Source organism: Schistocerca piceifrons, unplaced genomic scaffold, assembly GCF_021461385.2.
Source record: "Schistocerca piceifrons isolate TAMUIC-IGC-003096 unplaced genomic scaffold, iqSchPice1.1 HiC_scaffold_1886, whole genome shotgun sequence".
NCBI classification, from domain to species: Eukaryota; Metazoa; Arthropoda; class Insecta; order Orthoptera; family Acrididae; genus Schistocerca; species Schistocerca piceifrons.
The window spans coordinates 696552-716359 of NW_025727774.1; the positions used below are offsets into that span (position 1 = coordinate 696552).

The 19808-nt window shown below is 40.4% G+C and overlaps 1 long non-coding RNA gene across 1 annotated transcript; it reads right to left on the reverse strand.

Annotated features, from left to right (window-relative positions):
- Window positions 1–5308: 5308 nt before the first annotated feature.
- LOC124741219 lies at window positions 5309–10771 on the reverse strand. Its single transcript, XR_007009928.1, has 3 exons — window positions 10454–10771; window positions 5624–5686; window positions 5309–5410 (listed from the first exon to the last, which is right to left on the reverse strand). It is a non-coding gene; the product is annotated as an uncharacterized LOC124741219 (long non-coding RNA).
- Between the last annotated feature and the right edge of the window lie 9037 nt (window positions 10772–19808).

Genomic DNA, 19808 nt, shown 5'->3' on the forward strand with positions numbered 1-19808 from the left:
TGCAGACAAGGAAACTTCGCATTCTGCGCATCAGTACGAAGTCTCTTTGCGAAGGCCTTCTCTCGTACACACCACACACGCCCTTGTTGGTCTTTTCTTCATTGTGGGTGGCAGAAGGTCTGGAAAATGCCTGGCTGTAAGGTGTGTCGCTTATGGTGTTCGAGGTGGGCGTCCTACTGATGTTCCCTGATGTGGTAAAGATACGGTATAGTGTTCACCGAGACTAATCACGGAGCTCATTCTACTTTGCTCGCCACCGTGCTTCTTGTACAGAAGGTATGCATTGTAGCACGCAATGTCCGACAAGTGGCGGAAAGGCTTCTGATAGTAATTTTTCGCCTGATTCTGGCCATCTGGTAGCTTTGTAACTGAGAATTGCACCTATCCACGCCCCCTATATTCTTGTTGTAGTCAACGACAACTTGTGGCTTTTGAACGATTCCCTTCTTCGAGTTTACATTTACAAATGTATAGTCGTGGAAGGTGCTGACCGTAACGACGTCTCTTGTCTTTCCATTTCATTACCACCTGCTTGCCTTTGTACCCTGTTATGTACTCCCTTTCTTCAGTTTTTCCTGTTTTACAAAGTCAGGGAACCCCTTCCTGTCTCACTGCATTGTGCCGACAACATCGGTGTTATTGCTGGTTAGTTTGTCCACCAAATCTGTACCGGTGTACCAGTTGTCGAGACAAATACAGTGGCCTTTCCCGAGTAGAACGTGTGGAAGCTCCAAAACAATTCGAGAGGTTATTTTTTCGTCTGGATAGTGGCTACCACAATTAGTGTCCTTTCCAGTGTAAACAATAAAGTGCCATACATACCCGGAACTGCTTTTACAGAGTTTGTACAATTTGATGCCAAATCTGCTACGCTTTGATGGAATATATTGCTTCCATCCGAGCCGTCCTTTCCGGAGCATCAACGATTCGCCAAAGGTTTAGTTCCTTTCTGGCATGTAAACTGATCTGAATTTATGTCGCAGATGCTCCATAGTGGGGTGAATTTTGAATACTTTTCTGCTGATAGTGCCTAGTGGATCATATGAGGTATTGTCAGCAAAGTGGAGGAATTTCAATAGAAGATGAAACCGCTTTTCACTCATCACTTTCCTGAAAAAAGGTGTGTCAACTGATTCCCTCTTTGAAAAGTTCACTTTGTGGTCTGGTTTGTGAAGAATTCCTTGAAGTACAAGCATTCCAATGAGTGTTTTTACCTCATCACGTGTAGTATTCTGCCAGCTGTGAACCCTGGAGCGTGCTGCTAAATTGGGATGAGAAGCTATGAACTGTTCTGCATACAAGTTCGTCTGTTCAGCTATCATTGTGCACAAAGCATCATCCACAAAGCACATAGAACAACTCATCACATCGTTTTGTTTTAGAGGCACAACTGTACCACTATTACCACTGAACAAATATTGAATACGAACTGAACTAGCACGCACAAATTCACTACGTACTGTCTGCTGCAATAGTGTCTCGTCGTCAGATGTTTCTGAATCGAAGTCACTTTCACTAGCCTCAACATCTGTATCCTGAAAACTTCCAGAACTGTCACTGAAATTATCATCACTTTCTAAAAGCAGCTTCTCAATCTCCGAATCTGATAAACTACTTCTTTACACCATTGCAAAAGATCACTCACTAACGCTGCGGTAAACACAGACGAAAAAGGCACGCTTTTGCGGCTGCTTCACAGGACGCATTTTCTCGATGCGCGCTCGGGTGGACAATGTTATAACTAGCCTAGAACATGCTGCGTTGCGTGACAAGAGCTGCCATCTAGTGGACGAAGCTCAACTAATACCACGGTGTCAACGGCAGGCCGATAACTCGTCATGCCCACTAGCTACTAGCCACAGAATGCAGTGGACCGATGTATCTGTCGAACCCACTGTGCAATAGCAGAGTACGGACGGATATATCCGTCATGCCCACTTAAAAGGTTAAAAATAGGGAGAGCACCTCTCCACGCACGAATTGCAATGCGACATGCCTCAGTCCACCGAGGTACTGGGACACGGAGCAGTAAAGAAAAAGTGTGAGGAATGGAACATTCTGCAGTGGTAAGGATAAAGTTTGCACAATATTCTACCTGGTCATCACAACTGGAGAAATGTGGTATGTCGAGCGTTGCCAGGGAGGAATAAAAGTCTCCAGTTGGCCTCAGAAAGCTGCCATTTGGGTGTGCATGTAGGTGGGGTAGGAGTCAGCAAACGGGTAGCACACGAGAAACGGTTGTTCGAGTACGCGTCAGAGCGAATGGACCACTCTTGATTGATGACGGGCAAGCTGGGCCGTGTAGGAGGAGAGGTCCAAATGGGAATACATATGCGTGGAGGCTGAAAGGAATGTGGGTGCTCATAGCATTTCTTTTTTCTCTGATCTTGCTACAGCTTGACACACCGCGCTTTCCTTTCTGTGACAGAATCTATTACCTCATCGAAGTTCGTCAAACGCTTTGCTACAAGAAAAATCAAAATATCGCTGTCTAATACTGCGTAACCTGTTAATACATATAGTACCCGAGACTGGTGTGGTTTCTCGATCTGATTACATCTCTTGTCACTGTCTGCTACGTAAAACAAAATAGGCTTTTCTAACACTGCAGAAATTGTAACACACACCAAACAAACGAGACCCTTTTGGCACAAATTGTCATTTTTATAACACGGCAGAATATAATTCACAAATACCGACATAAAATGCCTATTACGCCTAAGACAAGCAAAAAATAGTTTCGTATTTCATTTATACGCTCCAGTTTCTCGAGCGTGAGACCGAAAAAGTATTAGTACGAGATTTTTATACGAATTTGGAATTGCCATATTCTTTCCTAATTTGTGTGATGTCCCCATTTCTTCTCCTCCCTCGTTCTAACAAACAATCTTGTCAGCACTAATTTTGGAACTATTCCTGCCGTTGTCAAAACTTATTCGCCGGTGAACTTACTAAGCCTGCCAAAATCACCAGTTTAGTTATCCCCGATTATTCTCGGGTTACGTGTCATTACGTGTTCGTACCACGTGTTTTCCGTGCAAACCTCGACACATCGCCTGAGACTGCACGGCTACCCCATGCGGCGTATAATTCAGTCAGAAATCCACTTACAGAGTATTCAAAAACCCGACAGGGATGCGCATCAAAATCGAATGAGTAAATCGATAGACCAACATGCGCTGGATGCTAGGCACTTTGTGAAACAAGTTGCTCTCCTCCACAATATGAATTTGGCGCCCCCCCCTCCCTCCCACATAGAGCTGGGCCCACTGCGCGTGTGTGAATCTGTCAGGTTGGGCACGGCAGTAAAATTTTTCCCGGTAGGATCTAGCTGCTCGCTGCAACTGCTTACACAGCTGACAGCCACATTTCTGTAGCCAGAAATGGGAGAAGGTGCTACTCAACTGCACATGCGCAAGGAGCCCACTCTTAACTGCTAAAACGAATCTAATGTAAACAGTCGTGACGTCACCTCGTCAGAGGCAATTTGTTATGAAGCATTGCATAGACTTTCTAAAGCCTTTGACACATTTTGCTGTTGGCAAACGCTCATACGAGCACTGTGTTCTGTTGTATATGGCACGTTTCCTTTGCAATTTATGTTTTAACTCCCTTTTTTTCTCATTCACGTTTATTGTTGCAGTATTATTCTGCAGTAGCTGGATACGGCAATATCCTTTGTTAGAGCATAGATTCATACCAGGCAAAAATCACAAAAATTTAACTGAAAACTGAAACAACAAAAATTTCCCGGGTTTATCCCGGATCTTCCGGGTCGTATACACCCTGCTACATGTGAACCCCACCTGTCAATCCAGGGTTTGGAATTATGTATTACGCAATCACATGTTACGTGTCAGACTTCAGGAGTACACAGGGATGAACAAGAAAAAGCAGAGTCTCAAACACCGAAGTGAAGGAAGGACAGAAGGTGAACGAAGAAAGGAAAAGGGAACGAAAAACAGTAGTGAGACTGCGCTTATGTCAGGTATGGACAATGAGGAACATTCCCGTAAACACCCCAGACATGTTCCCCAAAGGAGGGGACAAGGAACAACAAGAGGACAGACACGCAGAACGGAAGGGAAAAGATGCTGCAATGGCTGGGGCCCACTGGTAACCAAGCACGAACCCGCTAAAGAGTGGCGAGCTCCACAAGGTGTAATGTAACGGATTACTGAAACTACCGATACCATCGGCTGGCGAGGTGTGTGGTGCTGTCAATCAACTTGAAGGAGCAAGTGAACTTTAACCGCGTAAACATAAAGTGAAATAATATTTTTTACAAAACTGTTGTTTTTTTTTGGGAAGGAGACCAGACAGCGAGGTCATCGGTCTTATCAGATTAGGGAAGGAAGTCGGCTGTGCCCTTTTAGAGGAACCATTCCAGCATTTGCCTGGAGTGATTTAGGGAAATGACAGAAAACCTAAGTCAGGATGGCCGGACGCAGGATTGAACCGTCGTCTTCCCGAATGTGAGTCCACTGACAAAACTGTTAATATGAGGACAATAATGAGGTATATGGCCACAGAACTATATTACAAACACTTAATTCTTTATACCATGTTTTTCATATATGTATACGTGCGATATACAACCGAGGCTGGCAGTACTGCACAGTTTGTAAGCTCTGCGAACAGGAGCCAGTGGTTGACGGGTGTAGAGACAATGGGCAGTTGGCGTCGAGACGTCTTAATACGCGTGCTTTGAGAAGGTCAAGGATAGAGGGAACGAAATGATGTATTGGAAAAGCTGTTACATTGAAAATTGTTGAATATCATCACAATCAGCATTTATAAAATAAAAGTTGGAAGTTTAACTATGTGCCAGTTCTTACACAGCCGAATACACACCCTGGACCTCAAATTGATTTAACAAACAGCGGATGGCGAGATTCGTCACTGGACGACGACGACGTGCAACACTGACCAATAAAGGTAAGAAAGTTATATTACTCTAAATTCAATTTGTGATTATACACCTATCTTTCTCCATGTCTTCAACCCTGTATGTACTCGGAGTGAGCAGCGTGACGGGGACTTGTGGTCGACTAGGCACACCAGGGAGACCACACAGGTTTAAAATGATAATTTGTAGCTTGATATACTACTACTGATAATTAATATTTGTCCCCCAGAGAAAGAGGTCCATTACAGAGGGAATTTATGGATTGTGCGAGACGTGTGAGATTTACATTAGTAAAATATCGATGGAAGGAAGCCTCAATGTTTTATCAAACTATTACTTAACAGAAGTGTTAGAGAGGTGCTACTTACAAGGAGACAGGAAAGTAGAACTTTATGCTAACCTGATTTTTGTTTCCACTAACTGTAACACCTCTGCCACAACCTGTGGGCAGCTAGCCACCCCTTCTCACCAGTCTTTCATCCTCCACGCATCCAGAGAGTCCTGCGAGATCAGATCAGATTACATTAATTGTTCATTCCGTAGACCCATAAAAGAGGGAATCCTCCTGGGTGTGGAACATGTCAGAAACACATTACAAAATGTAATTAGAAAAACTTGAGTTCTATTAATTTTAATGATCCTCAGTCAATAAACAGTACAGTTATGTACATGAATTCAATTTAAACTTCTAATATTTGCAGGTTTAATACTTACATCTGCTTTCATTAAATCCATCATTCAGACATTTGCTAGTTTGTTGGCCATTACAACCAAGTACTGTCAAAAATTAAAATAAAATATTCATTTCAGTGATCCACAGTTAAGAACAGTCAGATTATGTACAAGATTTAAAATTAAACTTCCACTATTTACAGACTTAAGACTTACGTCTGCTTTCCATACATCCATCATTCACACAGTAGGTAGTAACTTGGCTATTACAAACAAGTATTGTCAAAAATTAAAGTATAATAAATTTTCATTAAAATGGTCTACTGCACTTGTTGAGAAACTCACAGATGGAAAAGGAGGAGTTGGCCACCAAAAATTCTTTTAAATTATGTTTACATTGTGCCTTGTCTGAAACTAAACTCCTTATGGTTGCTGGTAAGTTACTCAAAATATGCGTTGCTGAATACTGGACTGCTTTCTGGGCAAGAGTAAGTGATTTTAAATCTTTATGTATATTGTTCTTATACCTAGTATTTATGCTGTGAACTGAGCAGTTGGTTGGAAAAAGTGATGTATTATTTACAACAAACTTCATTAAGGAATAAATATACTGAGAAGCTGTGGTTAATATGCCCAATTCTTTGAATAGCTTTCGACATGATGCTCTTGTATTTACACAACTAATTACTCTTATTACACACTCCTGTACTCTAAAAATTTTTTTCTGTTTGTGGAGATACCCCAAAATATGATACCATATGACATAATGGAGTGAAAATAAGCAAAATATGCCCATATTTTTATATTGATATCTCCTATGTCTGACATCATTCGCATTGCAAACACAGACTTGTTTAGGCACTTTAGCAGTTTGTTAGTATGTTGCTCCCAATTGAATTTATTATCAAGTTGTAATCCCAAGAATTTTACACTCTCAACTTCTATTTCCATGTTGTCACATTTTATACACACACCAGAAGGAAATCTCTCTTAAGTTCTTAACTGCATATAGGGGGTCTTTTCAAAGTTTAATGACAGTGAATTGGCTATGAACCACTTATTAATGTCAGTAAAAATTTGATTAGCTGCCCTTTCTAAATTTATATTTGATTAACTATTTATTGCAATGTTTGTATCATCTGCAAATAAGACCAACTTGGCATCTGGTAATGTAACAGATGACAGGTCATTGATATACACAAGAAACGGTAGTGGACCTAGTATGGAACCTTTGAGACCACCACATGTAATTTCTTCCCAGTCAGATGTCTGATTGCCTACTGCTGAAGTGTTACACAATGACACCCTTTGTTTTCTATTAGTAAGATATGACTGAAACCACTTTGCAGCACTACCAGTGACGCCATACTATTTTAATTTACTTAAAAGAATGCTGAGATTCACACAGTCAAACGCCTTTGACAGGTCACAGAATATGCCAGTTGCCTCCAATTTGTTGTCCAATGAACTAAGGACATTTTTGCTGTAAGTGTAAATAGCTTTCTCAATATCAGAACCCTTAAGAAACCCAAACTGTGACTGACAGTGTGTTATTTTCGCTAAGGTGCTTAAGTAGACACTTTAACATAACCTTTTCAAAGTCTTTTGAAAAAGCTGGCAGAAGTGAGATCGGTCAGTAATTTGACGGCATTTCTTTGTCCACTTTCTTGTGGAGAGGTATAACTTCAGCATATTTAAGCCATTCTGGAATGTTCCTGTGATAAGTGATTGATTACACAAATAACTTGAGATATGACTAAGCTCACATGAATGCACTTATTAACTTTGTTAATACGTTATCATAACCACTAGAATGCTCTGATTTCAAAGACTTTATGATGGATTCTATTTCTTTGGGTGAAGTAAGTGTCAATTCCATTTTACTGAGACTGCTTGTGTGCACTGGTCTCGTATTCCTTTGCATTATTTACTGAACCTGACAACCCCATGCTATCAGTAACAGAGAGAAAATACTTGTTTAGATGGTTTGCAACACAACATGCGTATGTTACCAGAGTTTCATTTATTTTTAGCGCTATTTGTTCCTTCTTATTTCTGGTTCTACCTGTCTCTGACTTAACTATATCCCATATTGTTTTTATTTTATTGCTGGATGTATTTATCTTCTTCTCATAATGCAGGTGTTTAGATTTCGGGATAACCTTCAGTATTTTGCAGTAATTTTTGTAATGAGCTATAATGCTAGTGTCAAAGGTGTCCCTACGTATCAGAGTTTGCTTTTTGTCTCACATGATATCTTTATCTCTTGTGTGATCCATGGTTTCTTATTAGACTTCTGCTTAATTTGAGTTACCTTCAGGAGAAAACAATTTTCAAATAAGGTGCTAACTTTATTAATGAATGTTTTGTATTTTCCATTTGTGTCTTGGATGCTGTAAAAATCCATCAAATTAATTTCTTTGAGCAATCTCTTAAATTTCTCAGTTTTTGACTGTTTTGTTGGCCTTCTGTACTCAGTTCAGATAGATGTTTTACCCTGACAATTTTCAAAATTTAATGTTACATGTAGCATGTCATGGTCAGATAGCCCATTTACTACAGGTTTTGTAATGTGGTTTAGTTGGCTAGAATTGTCTATAAATATATTATCAATGGCAGTCTTAGAACATTTGTATACCCTAGTTGGGAAATTTACCGTAGAAATTAAACTGAATGACAATGTAACCGATTTCAGTAACTGTTCACTGACAATGTTTTTCAGGACACCTATATTAGGATCACCAGCAACCACAAGTTCTTTGCTTTTCAATTTTAGATGAGATAATAAATCTTTAAGACCGTTTATAAACAGGTTGAAATTTCATGAAGGTGCTCTGTATATGGCTACTATTATAAAGAACATATTATGAAATTCTATCTCTGTTGCACATGCTTCTAAGTGCTGCTCTAAACAAAATTTATTAACATCAATATTCTTAAATTTAAAACTTTTTAACAAATGTGGCAACTCCTCCTTTCTCCATCTTTTGTCTACAGAAGTAGGAGGCTAACTTAAATTCTGTAAGGTTTAACATATCTATACCAGAGGTCACACGATGTTCAGAGAGGCAGATTATATCAACAAGGCAATAGGCACTTTCCTAAATATGAGTAAAGCCTTTGATACTGTGAATCATACCGTTCTTCTGTGTAAACTAGAAGAGTACGGGTTGAGAGGACTAGCCTTGGAACTACTTACCTCCTATTTGAAAGACAGGAAACAGTGTGTAAAGCTAACTTATCAAAATGATCAGCTCCTAACAACCAAATCAAACTTCAGGACACTTCACTTCAATGTGGCTAGCCTCGAGGAAGCATACGAGGGCCTTTTCTGGTCCTCGTATATGTAAATAACTTATTTGAACCCCAAAATTGCACGGTTGTAAGCTATGCCGATGCCATATCCTTCATCAGCTGTGGCAGTGATATGCAGTCTGCAGCTAACAGTAGCGAGATCAGTTTCAATACTCTGTCCGCATACCTTACAGCAAACGAGCTTCTTGTAAATAAAGACAAAACTGTGATAATGAAGTTCATCCTCAGTTATAATGCTGCCGTAACTGATACTGTATTTACATCCCCATTGGGTCTTGCATATGCAAATTCACATAAATTTTTGGGCATCGTTGTTGATGAACACTTATCATGGGAAGACCATGTAGATAATATTTGCAAGAAAATCAGTAGAAATGTATCTACTGAAACGGGTCTCAGCCTTCTTGGACCATGATACCTTAAGGCAAATATATTTTGGGTTAATTCATCCGCACATTCAGTATGGTATTGAGATATGGGGTGGGGCATCAGCAGTTCATATAAATAGACTTTTTAGATTACAAAAAAGGAAGTAAGAATGGTAGCCAAGGTAAAGAAGAGAGAGCCTTGTAGAGACATCTTTAGAAAATATAAAATTCTTACGGCGTACTATATGTATATACTGCAGACAGTCATGTTCGTGAAACAAAATCCCGAATTTAATATGAGAAACAGTGATGTACACAACTATGATACACAGGGAAGGGAAAATTTTCATAGAATTGTGACAAATAAAAAGACAACTGACCACAGCCCACACAGAATGGGAGCAATTTTCTACAATGCACTACCCTGTGAACTCAAGAAAGTAAATCTAAATATGCTAAAGAGTAGACTGAAGCAATTATTAATAGAGAAGTGTTTTTACTCTATAGAGGACTAAGTTGTAGTGCCATCTTGGAAAACAGTGTATATGGACAATGTCTCCGATCTATCAGTGGTATAAAAGAATGTAATTGTACACTGTATTACGTGTACTGTACTATTATAAATATAAGCTAAATTGTGTTACACTATAGAAGAATCTACTTGTCATGCCCTTTTGAAAAATAATGTGTACAGACATGTGTCTGATCCATATGTTGTTATGAAAGAATGTAAATATTTTACTGTATATGTGCAATGTAATCTAAATTTTCCTGACAATGTCCGAAAACTGTTATATGGACAGAAAACAAATAAATAAATAAAAAATTGGGTTTGATGACTAATTCATCAATGCACATAAGTAGTTCATTAATTTTACTTCGAAGCCCTCAAATATTTTGATGCACTAAAGGTAGTTGGCATTTCATATTTACCGAGACGAAATCGGGTGCAAATAAAATTTCTGCCGATCGCTGTAAATTTTTAATCGACAGCTGTGCTCACTGATCCAATGTGCCAGGATTATGCTGTTCGATTTCTTTATCAAACTGAAGGTTTGTTTCAATCTTAGCTTCTCTCAAAACTTTACTCCGTTCCGTCCCGCCAGCAGCTCGACGGCAGCGTCCGGCAGGCACGAGCAGCAATGCCGCACACTCCACCACATCCTCCAGTGTCAGCTCCTGTACCAACCTGTCTTTACGAGGCTCCTTAAGGAGACGGAGGTCATATTTGTCTGCAGCTGCCAATAGTTGTACCACAGACACGTAATGGACAAGGTGGTTCACAGCGGTGGTCTCTATGTCCAGTATGTGGACACGGTCACTGGCAGTTTCTGCTGTGTCATGCCACACCAGCACAGCTGTGACAACAGGGTTTCTGGCAGCCAGTATTACACCGTGTGCCTCTACTTTACCGCCTCCGGTACACAGCATTAACATCGGCACCTGTGCCCCACGCGAGGAGCTCCGACACCGCACCGATCGAGTTCCCTTTCCTCTCTGCCACACTCTGGCACCTGAAATTACAAGGGGAAAAAGAAAAAAAAAAACACATTAAAAGCTGCCCAATTTCTGATACAGTCACTTCACACTACTCGGTAGAGCCACCGACTTTATTTACGATGATTACACTTCAATTTTACACGTATGATATTCTTCATACAAGTAAAATTAAAGTCACAAAGCAAATTACACAGGTTCTGATGATTCTGGAGCTAGATGACAATCCACTGTAAAGACCACTGTCACCACAAATCTAAAAATCCTCCAGTTTTACAAGAAAGGTAAATGTACATACCATATTCAACATGTATAATTCTCCGGCTTAAGGCACAAGCCGTTCAGAACGTTATTAAACAAGAAATGGAAACAGCAAAGCTAATAAAACTGACACAAAGACAATAGCTCGGCCAAAAACAGTGAAAATTCAAATGACTGGCCAAAAAAGACACGATTACTTCAACATGGTGGCAAGCAATGGACGCAGTAATAAACTGACAATTGCAGATGTGTTGATGCATTAGTTTTACTTTTGACACAGGGCATGCACTGTCAACAGTTAATCTCAAAACGACATTGAGCAACTAAAGTATTGCAATTCTGACGGTCGTAATGGGGTTCGTAGCAGATTTAAAATGTTGTGGAGGTTGCTAGCACTAATGTTACGGTGTGTCCAGTATGACTGTAGGCATAACTAACAGGCCATAGTATCATGTAATGACAGCCACCTGTAAGTCTTTTGAAAAGATTGTTTGAGAACGGCCTGCGATAGAACACACACTCGTTCACCGAGCACAAACTTAACTGTCTGGCTCTCGTACAGCATTCTTCACACCCATTCGTAATGGGTCGACACGGAAAATAAATGTTACATTAACAACTTATCGTATTTCGTGTAAATCAATATGTCAAGAAATTAAGAATCAGAAACAGGGTCCCAAACATTCCTTGTGAGCTAAGCAAGTCTATTTTATGGTAACAGCATTGCAGGTCTACACTGATCTTGATGCTGCACAAACTTACCAAGCACTTTGGTACAGGCTGTTCCAAACTTAGATACATCTCTCTTCCCATCACATTTACTCCGTAATGCTGTTTGTTACCACTGACAGTAAGTTTCTGCTTAACGATGACGGTCGAAATCACAGTGCAAGACAATTTCCACAGAGGCTGTGCCTGTTTCTAACGTTCACAGTGCAGAAAGACCTCAGAGACACTCTCATCACACGTAAAGCAAGCAATCTGGAATACCTACCGGTTCGGACGAACACCAGATACGTGCCTCGTCACTCTTCACACAAATTACCCAAATATCTAGAGTCAGGGACTGGAAAGTTGTGTTAGCTACACGGCAAGTAGCAGTGTTCACTGTAAACCTTCTCAACCAATAACAACATATTGTGGAAAGGACTGTTTAATGATACAGGTACATACTTCAATGAATACCATTGTAATGAAGTAAATACTAAGCCGCCAACAGCACACGAATGGCTGCTATTTAACGGAAGTGAGCAGACAGCAGTAGCAGCTTTCTGTCCAGTTCACTCATTCATATTTAGTCGGCATACTGCGAACAGTGAGTGTTACCTGCCAGGATAGCCGAGAGCGCTAACTCGCTGCTTCCTCGGCTCGGGAAGGCACGCCGGCCCCGGATCGAATCCGCCCGGCAGATTAACGACGACTGCCCATGTGCCGGCCAGCCCGGATGTGGTTTTTAGGCGGGTTTCCACATCCTCCTAGGTGAATACCGGGCCGGTCCCCACGTCCCCCCTGAGTTACACGACTCGCAGACATTTGAAACACATTCACACTATTTCACGATTTACACTAGAAGCAGACAGCCGGGATCCACTAATTCCATCCCGGGCGGTACGGGGTGGCGGTAGGGGGGGGGGGGGGGCATCTGGCCACCCCTTAACCGTGCCAAATCCGTACTTAACCCTGCCGACCGGTAGAGAAAGAAAGAAGAAAGACTGCGAACAGTGAGTGTTATTAATGCAGTACACACTCAACTTTCTATGATTTGCTTGTCTCATTACTGTATACAATGGGAATTGACAGACTTTGAATGTGGAGGGGTAGTCAGATGTAGAGAGCCTGTCTGTATAGGGAGAGAGTGGCCAACCGGACGATACGGCAGCCATTTTTCTGGCAAACTGTAAGCGGGACTTTTGAATGGCCAGTAGTGGAGTACACACTCACCGAATCAAAAGCACAAGACAAAGACAATATGGCAAAATCATTCGTTAAATGCCTTTTTTTACAGCTATAACATACTCATAGTAGCCAACTACGTACAGCACAGGAAAATGTGATACAGTGGCTGTAAAAATTATTCGTTATTTGCATTTATCTCCTTTAAAATTCGTTTACTAGACATATTGCAATGAAAGTAACGTAAATAAAAAAATATAGTGTATAGCATTTGTTTTGTATTGGAACTGCATAACGCTAACTATTTAATTTACCTGTATTACGGGAGATGAATGAAAGTCGTAAGCAGTTGTTTACTTGTGACATGCAAAAGGTGTGAGTCGTATTAGTACTTCTTGTCACGTCTTCAAACTTTTTGCATGTCACAAGTGAACAACTGGAATACCTCTCTTAGATAACAAACGAAAAAGATTACAAAAATCAGGTAATGTTAAATGTAGGCTACTGTAATAATGACCGAATATAATATAACAAGAAAACTACCGTATCCCTTCTACCCCACAGTAAGTAGGCCTATTAAAAATTGTCTTCAAGAGTACCTACAATTATTTATCACGAATAATGTTTCAGCAACCACGACTACTGTGGAAAACGTGCTTACAACTTGCCTGCATCAAAAGGTCAGGCAATAATACTGAATCCAAAATATAGCCTAGTGTTCTGATTCGGAACGAAATAAAGTTTGACGATATAAAGTCTAATGAGCACGGCACAACAATTACGGGAACTTTCCGTTTCCAGCAAGGACTGTCAGATACTGGCTTGAGAAAAGCTTGTGATGCTACCAGTATGCACGCAAACGCTAATTACGTACTCACGAGTTCATCTGCTGACAGCGTGACATCGCCTGCAGCACTTCTGCTGGGCTCGTGTCCGTATCGGTTGGACCCTAGACTGGCGGACTAGCCTGGTCAGACAGGTCCAGCTTTCTGTTGGTAAAAGCTGACGGTAGGGTTCGAATGTGGCACACACCCCACAAAGCCGTGGACCCGAGCAACCCGGTGGTGGCTGCATAGTGGTGTGGGCTGTATTTTCATAAGATGGAAACCGATCATTAAAAATACTTACGTTTGGCTACTTAGATCATTGCAGCCATTTGTGGACTTCAGAGTTGCCGCAAGTGAAATTCCCTGATATTTCCGCGACTTCCACACAAGTTTTAGCATTTACCCCTGACAAATTCTGAGATCTCAATGGTAAGTAAAGACCTAAGTTGACAAAAAGTTTAAGGACTTCTGTATTTCTCCTGCAAAAATCTTAAGTACTAACACAAAAATCTTTTGTAATGAACTACTTTTAGATGCAGACAGCAAGCCAAATGGTATGTGTGTTTCATTAAGACCACTTATTTTATTTCAATAACATGAAATACATTTGGTGAGAAAAATAGGCATTTCCTTGGAATTGCAAGATAGATTTAAAATACCTTCACTGATTTCAGAAAGAACCTCACGTGTCTAAAGAAGTGTATAACATGGGGAAGAGTTGTGTAAACCAACAATTGTCAGTTATTACACACTGTTATGTCTATTATTTTACAGGGATTGTGTGATTTTTTCGAGAAATAAATGAGTAAATAGCATACAAACTTCCAGTCACTGCCACATTTTCTTTTTCTTACCATCCATATTTTCTAATATTTAAACTACTTTTGAGGTGCCAAAATGTACTATAATAAGTAAAATATCTACGAAACACTGCACTGTACAATGCACTCGGGGTGAGAGAGCCTCAATTCCCGAACTCCACCGCCCGCGGCCTCTGGCCTGCCGAGGAGCACCGCAGTTCTACGTCCACGGATGAACCACGAAAATCCACCACATTATGCCACACACGAACAGACCCAGCCTGTGCGTAGATCGGCGAGACCAGATCCGACAGCCAGGGCTCGCACATTACGGGGAAACGGTGGGCTTCAGAGCGGCAGCCCCGATCCGTTAGAGATACCCGCCGAAACGGCCTGCAGTTTTGGCCCGTTGTCAAAGTCCACTCGTGTGGCCAACTATTCACACGTCACAGACACCGTGTCGAAGTGAGACCGCAGTGATCAACCCGTGCTGCAGAACTTGCACAAATACTCAGAATCAGTACTAATGAGGATAGGGGGAACTCACCGTACAGACGATTGCCGAGCTGCAGAGAGGCCACTAGAAAAGACAACCGCACTCTCTCAACTAAATTTCTGACCGTATACTTTGTCAGAAACGAGAGCGTGCACACATCCAGGCAACTCGTGCACGCACGACTGCCGTCTCTGGCCGCCGCGTCGACAATCTCAGAATCGGATCCAAACGAAGCACTCCTCACGCTTCCCTGCCTCTCGTCAGCAGCTGCTAGGCTACTGGCAAGAAGGGGTGCAAGCACTGACTGCAAACCAAGGGGAGTGGTAAGAAGGGGAGAAGCCGTACGAACTAGGGAGAAGGGAAGTGGCACCCAGCCAGTGACAATGCTTGATATCTCAGTAAACAAATCATTTCATCTACTGAGACAAAAACTAAATTTTCCACTGTTTTTTTTTCAGATTTAACTCATTTTCCTGACATTTGAAATTCTCTGATTTCCAGAACTTGTGGTAACCCTGTTGACAGTCCCAAACAATGGTGGAATTTTTATGGATGACTATGCATCACGTCATCAGGCTACAATTGTTATGGACAATCCGAGGAAATAATTTGACCATTCAAACTGTCCAGTAGGAATCCCATCAGAGATTTATGGAATCTAATCGAGAGGTCAGTTCGTGCACAATCCAGCAACAAAAACACTTTCACAATAATGGACAGCAATAGAGGCAGCACGGTTCAATATTTCCACAGGGGACTTTGAACAACTTGTCGAGTCAACGCCACTTCGAGTTGCTGCAACTGTGCTCGGCAAAAGGTCCGACACGATATTAGGAGGTCTCCCACGACCGGCCTCCGTATATGCTTTCACTATTGTTACATCTCCCAAAGTTTTCCATCTTGGTAAATTATTCAAACCACACATGCATGAATTCCATTTATAATACAATTTGCATTACAAATAAACTGCACAATACAAGTAAATTATATTAGATATAAGACAAGTCCCTGTAGAATATTTTGATTCCTGTCAAACACACACAGCTCAACAACGAACTATACAACATACTTGAGATGTCTACAAAGCTCTACGCCTAACTGGTACTGGAGAGGAGAATACTGTATCTCACCTCACACAAACTAGTCGGTAGTAAAACTTAACATCCGGTCTGTCAATCTTGAATAACAACTCAGAATGGAATGAAATTTTAACAGTTACAGGTAACTTAATTGTATCAGATTCGACTGATATATCCCGAATATTATAAAAGGAGCACAACCAACATGTTTAAGAGAGCCATATTCTCAACCAGCAAGCACATAAATTGTTCTAACAAAGTGAACATAAAGTCAATAAAATGTCCTCTTGTACCTAGGACCCAGTAAAACCTCTCAATACTCGCGTAACCAAAGTGATGCGGTGTACTACAGTAGACTGTGACAAATTGTATTTGTATAGACCAGTAGCAAACAGGGAGATGTGAAGAAACATTGCCTGCAGAAAGTGGGAATGACCTCCACAGATAGACAGCAGCCTGCGCCAGAGACTACCTGGTTTGTGTTTGCAGTACACAGTGGATAAATGAACATAGGGGGTACTGAATTTAATTCACGAAAGGAAAAACACAGAAATAAAGCATATGAAAGGGGCAAAAAAAGACAGAAAATGCCAAACAACTAAGAAGGAATGGCTAGAGGACAGATGCAACTGTGCAGAAACATGCTTGTCTAGGGAAATGATAAATTACACCTACAGAAATCTTAAAGACCCTAAAATTGAGAAAAGAGAAGCATCTGTATAAATATTAAGAGCTCAGACGGCAAACCATTACCGGTCAAAGAGGGGAAGACTGGTCAGTGCAGGGCATATATACACAGTTTATGTCAGGAGACAAAACTACAAGATAATACTGTTAACCCAAAAGAGGAAGTAGGTAAGCATGAAGGAGGAACCTTGATACTTCAAGAATTTCACAGAGCACTGGAAGACCTAGGCTGAAGTAAGTGCACAGGAGTAGATCACGTCTCCTCTGAATTACTGGCAGCCTTAGTCAAACCAGTAAGAGATAGCAAACTGCAACAAAAATGGTTCAAATGGCTCTCCGCAGTATGGGACTTAATTTCTGAGGTCATCAGTCCCCTAGACTTAGAACTACTTAAAGCTAACTAACCTAAGGATATCGTAAACACCCATGCCCGAGGCAGAATTCGAACCTGCGACCATAGCAGTCGCACAGTTACAGACTGAAGTGCCTAGAACCACTTGGCCACAGAGGCCAGTAGCAAGCTGGAACAATTCCACCTGTTATGACTTCAGCTCCTGAAAATATCTGGATTTTCCCCCCTTTGTGAATTTCTCAAATTTTGTACTTTCTCTAAATAGTATACATGTGGAAGGTGTTCGGATTCTCCAAAACATCAAATCATTTACCTCTTAGATTGATTGTTCAAGATAATATTTTCAATGTGCTTATTCTAATACTGGTCATAGCTTTACTGAGACCTCAGCTAAACACAGACGAAAATTCTAATACATAACATAAGAAAAACAAACTAATGTATTCCTGGGTACAGTGATAACATTAGGTTTAAGGACTAGCAGTTCAACTTCTAAGTAGGCCTAACGTTTCCCATATTCTGTTAGACTCATTAATTTACAAGATATTCAATATCAGAAATAGCTGCATCTTCACTTGCAGACATTGCCTTGGGGCTTATAAAACTCCAACCTTTGTCTTCATTTCTTTAGGCCAGAATTTTATGCACTAGTTCACATACTTCATTAATTGATACATTAAGATCCCTAAATTGCCATATTATTCATAATTTAAACTGCTGTCAGTTGTTATAGCCCATTGTTTTCTTCAATCCAAAGATTGGTTTGATGCAGCTCTCCATGCTACTCTATCCTGTGCAAGCCTCTCCATCTCTGAGTAATTACTACAACCTACATTATTCTCAATCTGCTTAATGTATTTGTCACTGTCTCCCTCCACAATTTTTACCCACCATGCTTCCCTTCAGTAGTAAATTGGTGATCCCTTGATGCCTCAGAATGTTCATACCAACTTATCCCTTCTTCTAGTCAATTTGTGCCACAAATTCCTCTTCTCCCCAATTCTATTCAGTACCTCCTCATTAGTTATGTGATCTACCCATCTAATCTTCAACATTCTTCTGTAGCATAACATTTCGAAAGCTTCTTTCTCTTCTTGTCTATACTGTTTATCGTCCATGTTTCACATCCATACATGGCCTACACTCCATACAAATACTTTCAGAGAGCACTTCCTGACAAATCTAAACTCGTTAACAAATTTTGATTTTTTTGTCCTCAAATGGGCAGAAATGGAGCACTAAGCAACAAAAATAACTGCTACTAGTTCCTATGCTATCAGCAGATTTTCATAATCATTAGATATTTAATGTAATTGTGTCAAACAACAATATGCGTACACACATAGTAGTATGTATAAAAAAAATTATGCATCAGTAGGCAACAGGAACAACATTGCAACTTTCATGCATTCACCCCATAACACTGTTTACAGTGCCTGGGTTGTTGACAGTAAAGCCGGATTCACATGCAACACAAGTATTGAGACAGCTAGTGGCATACTGCAGTTGCAAGTGAAAACTCCCACTTTCTGTGGTGTAACTTTTCTTGTGCCACAAAAGTTCAACTTGGTTGTATATTGTTACCCCAACTTCCTTCTACCACTGCTCCCTGGTGGCTGTACTTTGAAACACAAGCTTTGTTACAGTTTGCATGGAGCAATTATGAAGTACTTCATTTGACTTCAATGTGTTCCCATTTTATTACTGAAAAAAAAAAAAAAAAAAGTTAGAGAACAGTGGCCAGTAGGTTCTGGAACGAGAACAGTAGGACAGAACTGTGTGTGTGGGCACGTGCATAGAGGGGACAGGGGGGGAGGCATCTGCAATATCTGCAAACTAATAACGTAGGCCTATCCCACAATCTTCAAAGATGTTGGGTGGATAAATAAAGTTAATTTGTAGCCAAAAAAGTGAGTCATATAAACCGAGACCAGCCACTGGATAAGTTGTGGATTATTTGTGTGAAATAGCTGCTGTTAAACTAAAGATTAATTATTTTAAATGCTCACATCAACAAATGAAATGAGATCCTAAACTCTTAGAAGAGTGCCAACGTCTGCAGATGATACTTACATACCAGCTGTTCATTATGTTGCCACAGCAGACAGAATTCTAATTTTCGAGCATTATTCCTTTTATAAAAAATGTGTTTGGGGCTCCTGACTTATTTCTGGATCTAACATTTGGGTTTGTGTTCCATGTATTTACCATAAATTGTCACAACTATAATGTCATAACATGTCATAACATGCACTGTAAGTTTAATATCGATCCATATGATTTCAGTTTGCAACAGTAATATTTTGAATCAAGTTTACACATTCAAAGCATCAATGCGAGAAGTACACTAAGAAGGATCACAAATTTCTTGCAAAAATAATAAAATACAATTATTTGTATCCACCAGAACTAGACAATAAGTTACTTCAGGACAATTTCAAAATTTATAAAAAAAATTGGTAAGAATCTGCGAAGCCAAGAATATGCACAACTGGCAATTTAAATTTATTTCTGGAGAAGAATACTAAGGCATGTGATAAATCACTGCCAATCTATAAATAACCAACAAACACCATTCTGTACATATAATACAAAGACAAACCTAGAAATAGCATGAAGCCTAGAGAAGGTGCCAGATAGGTGTGGAAATGT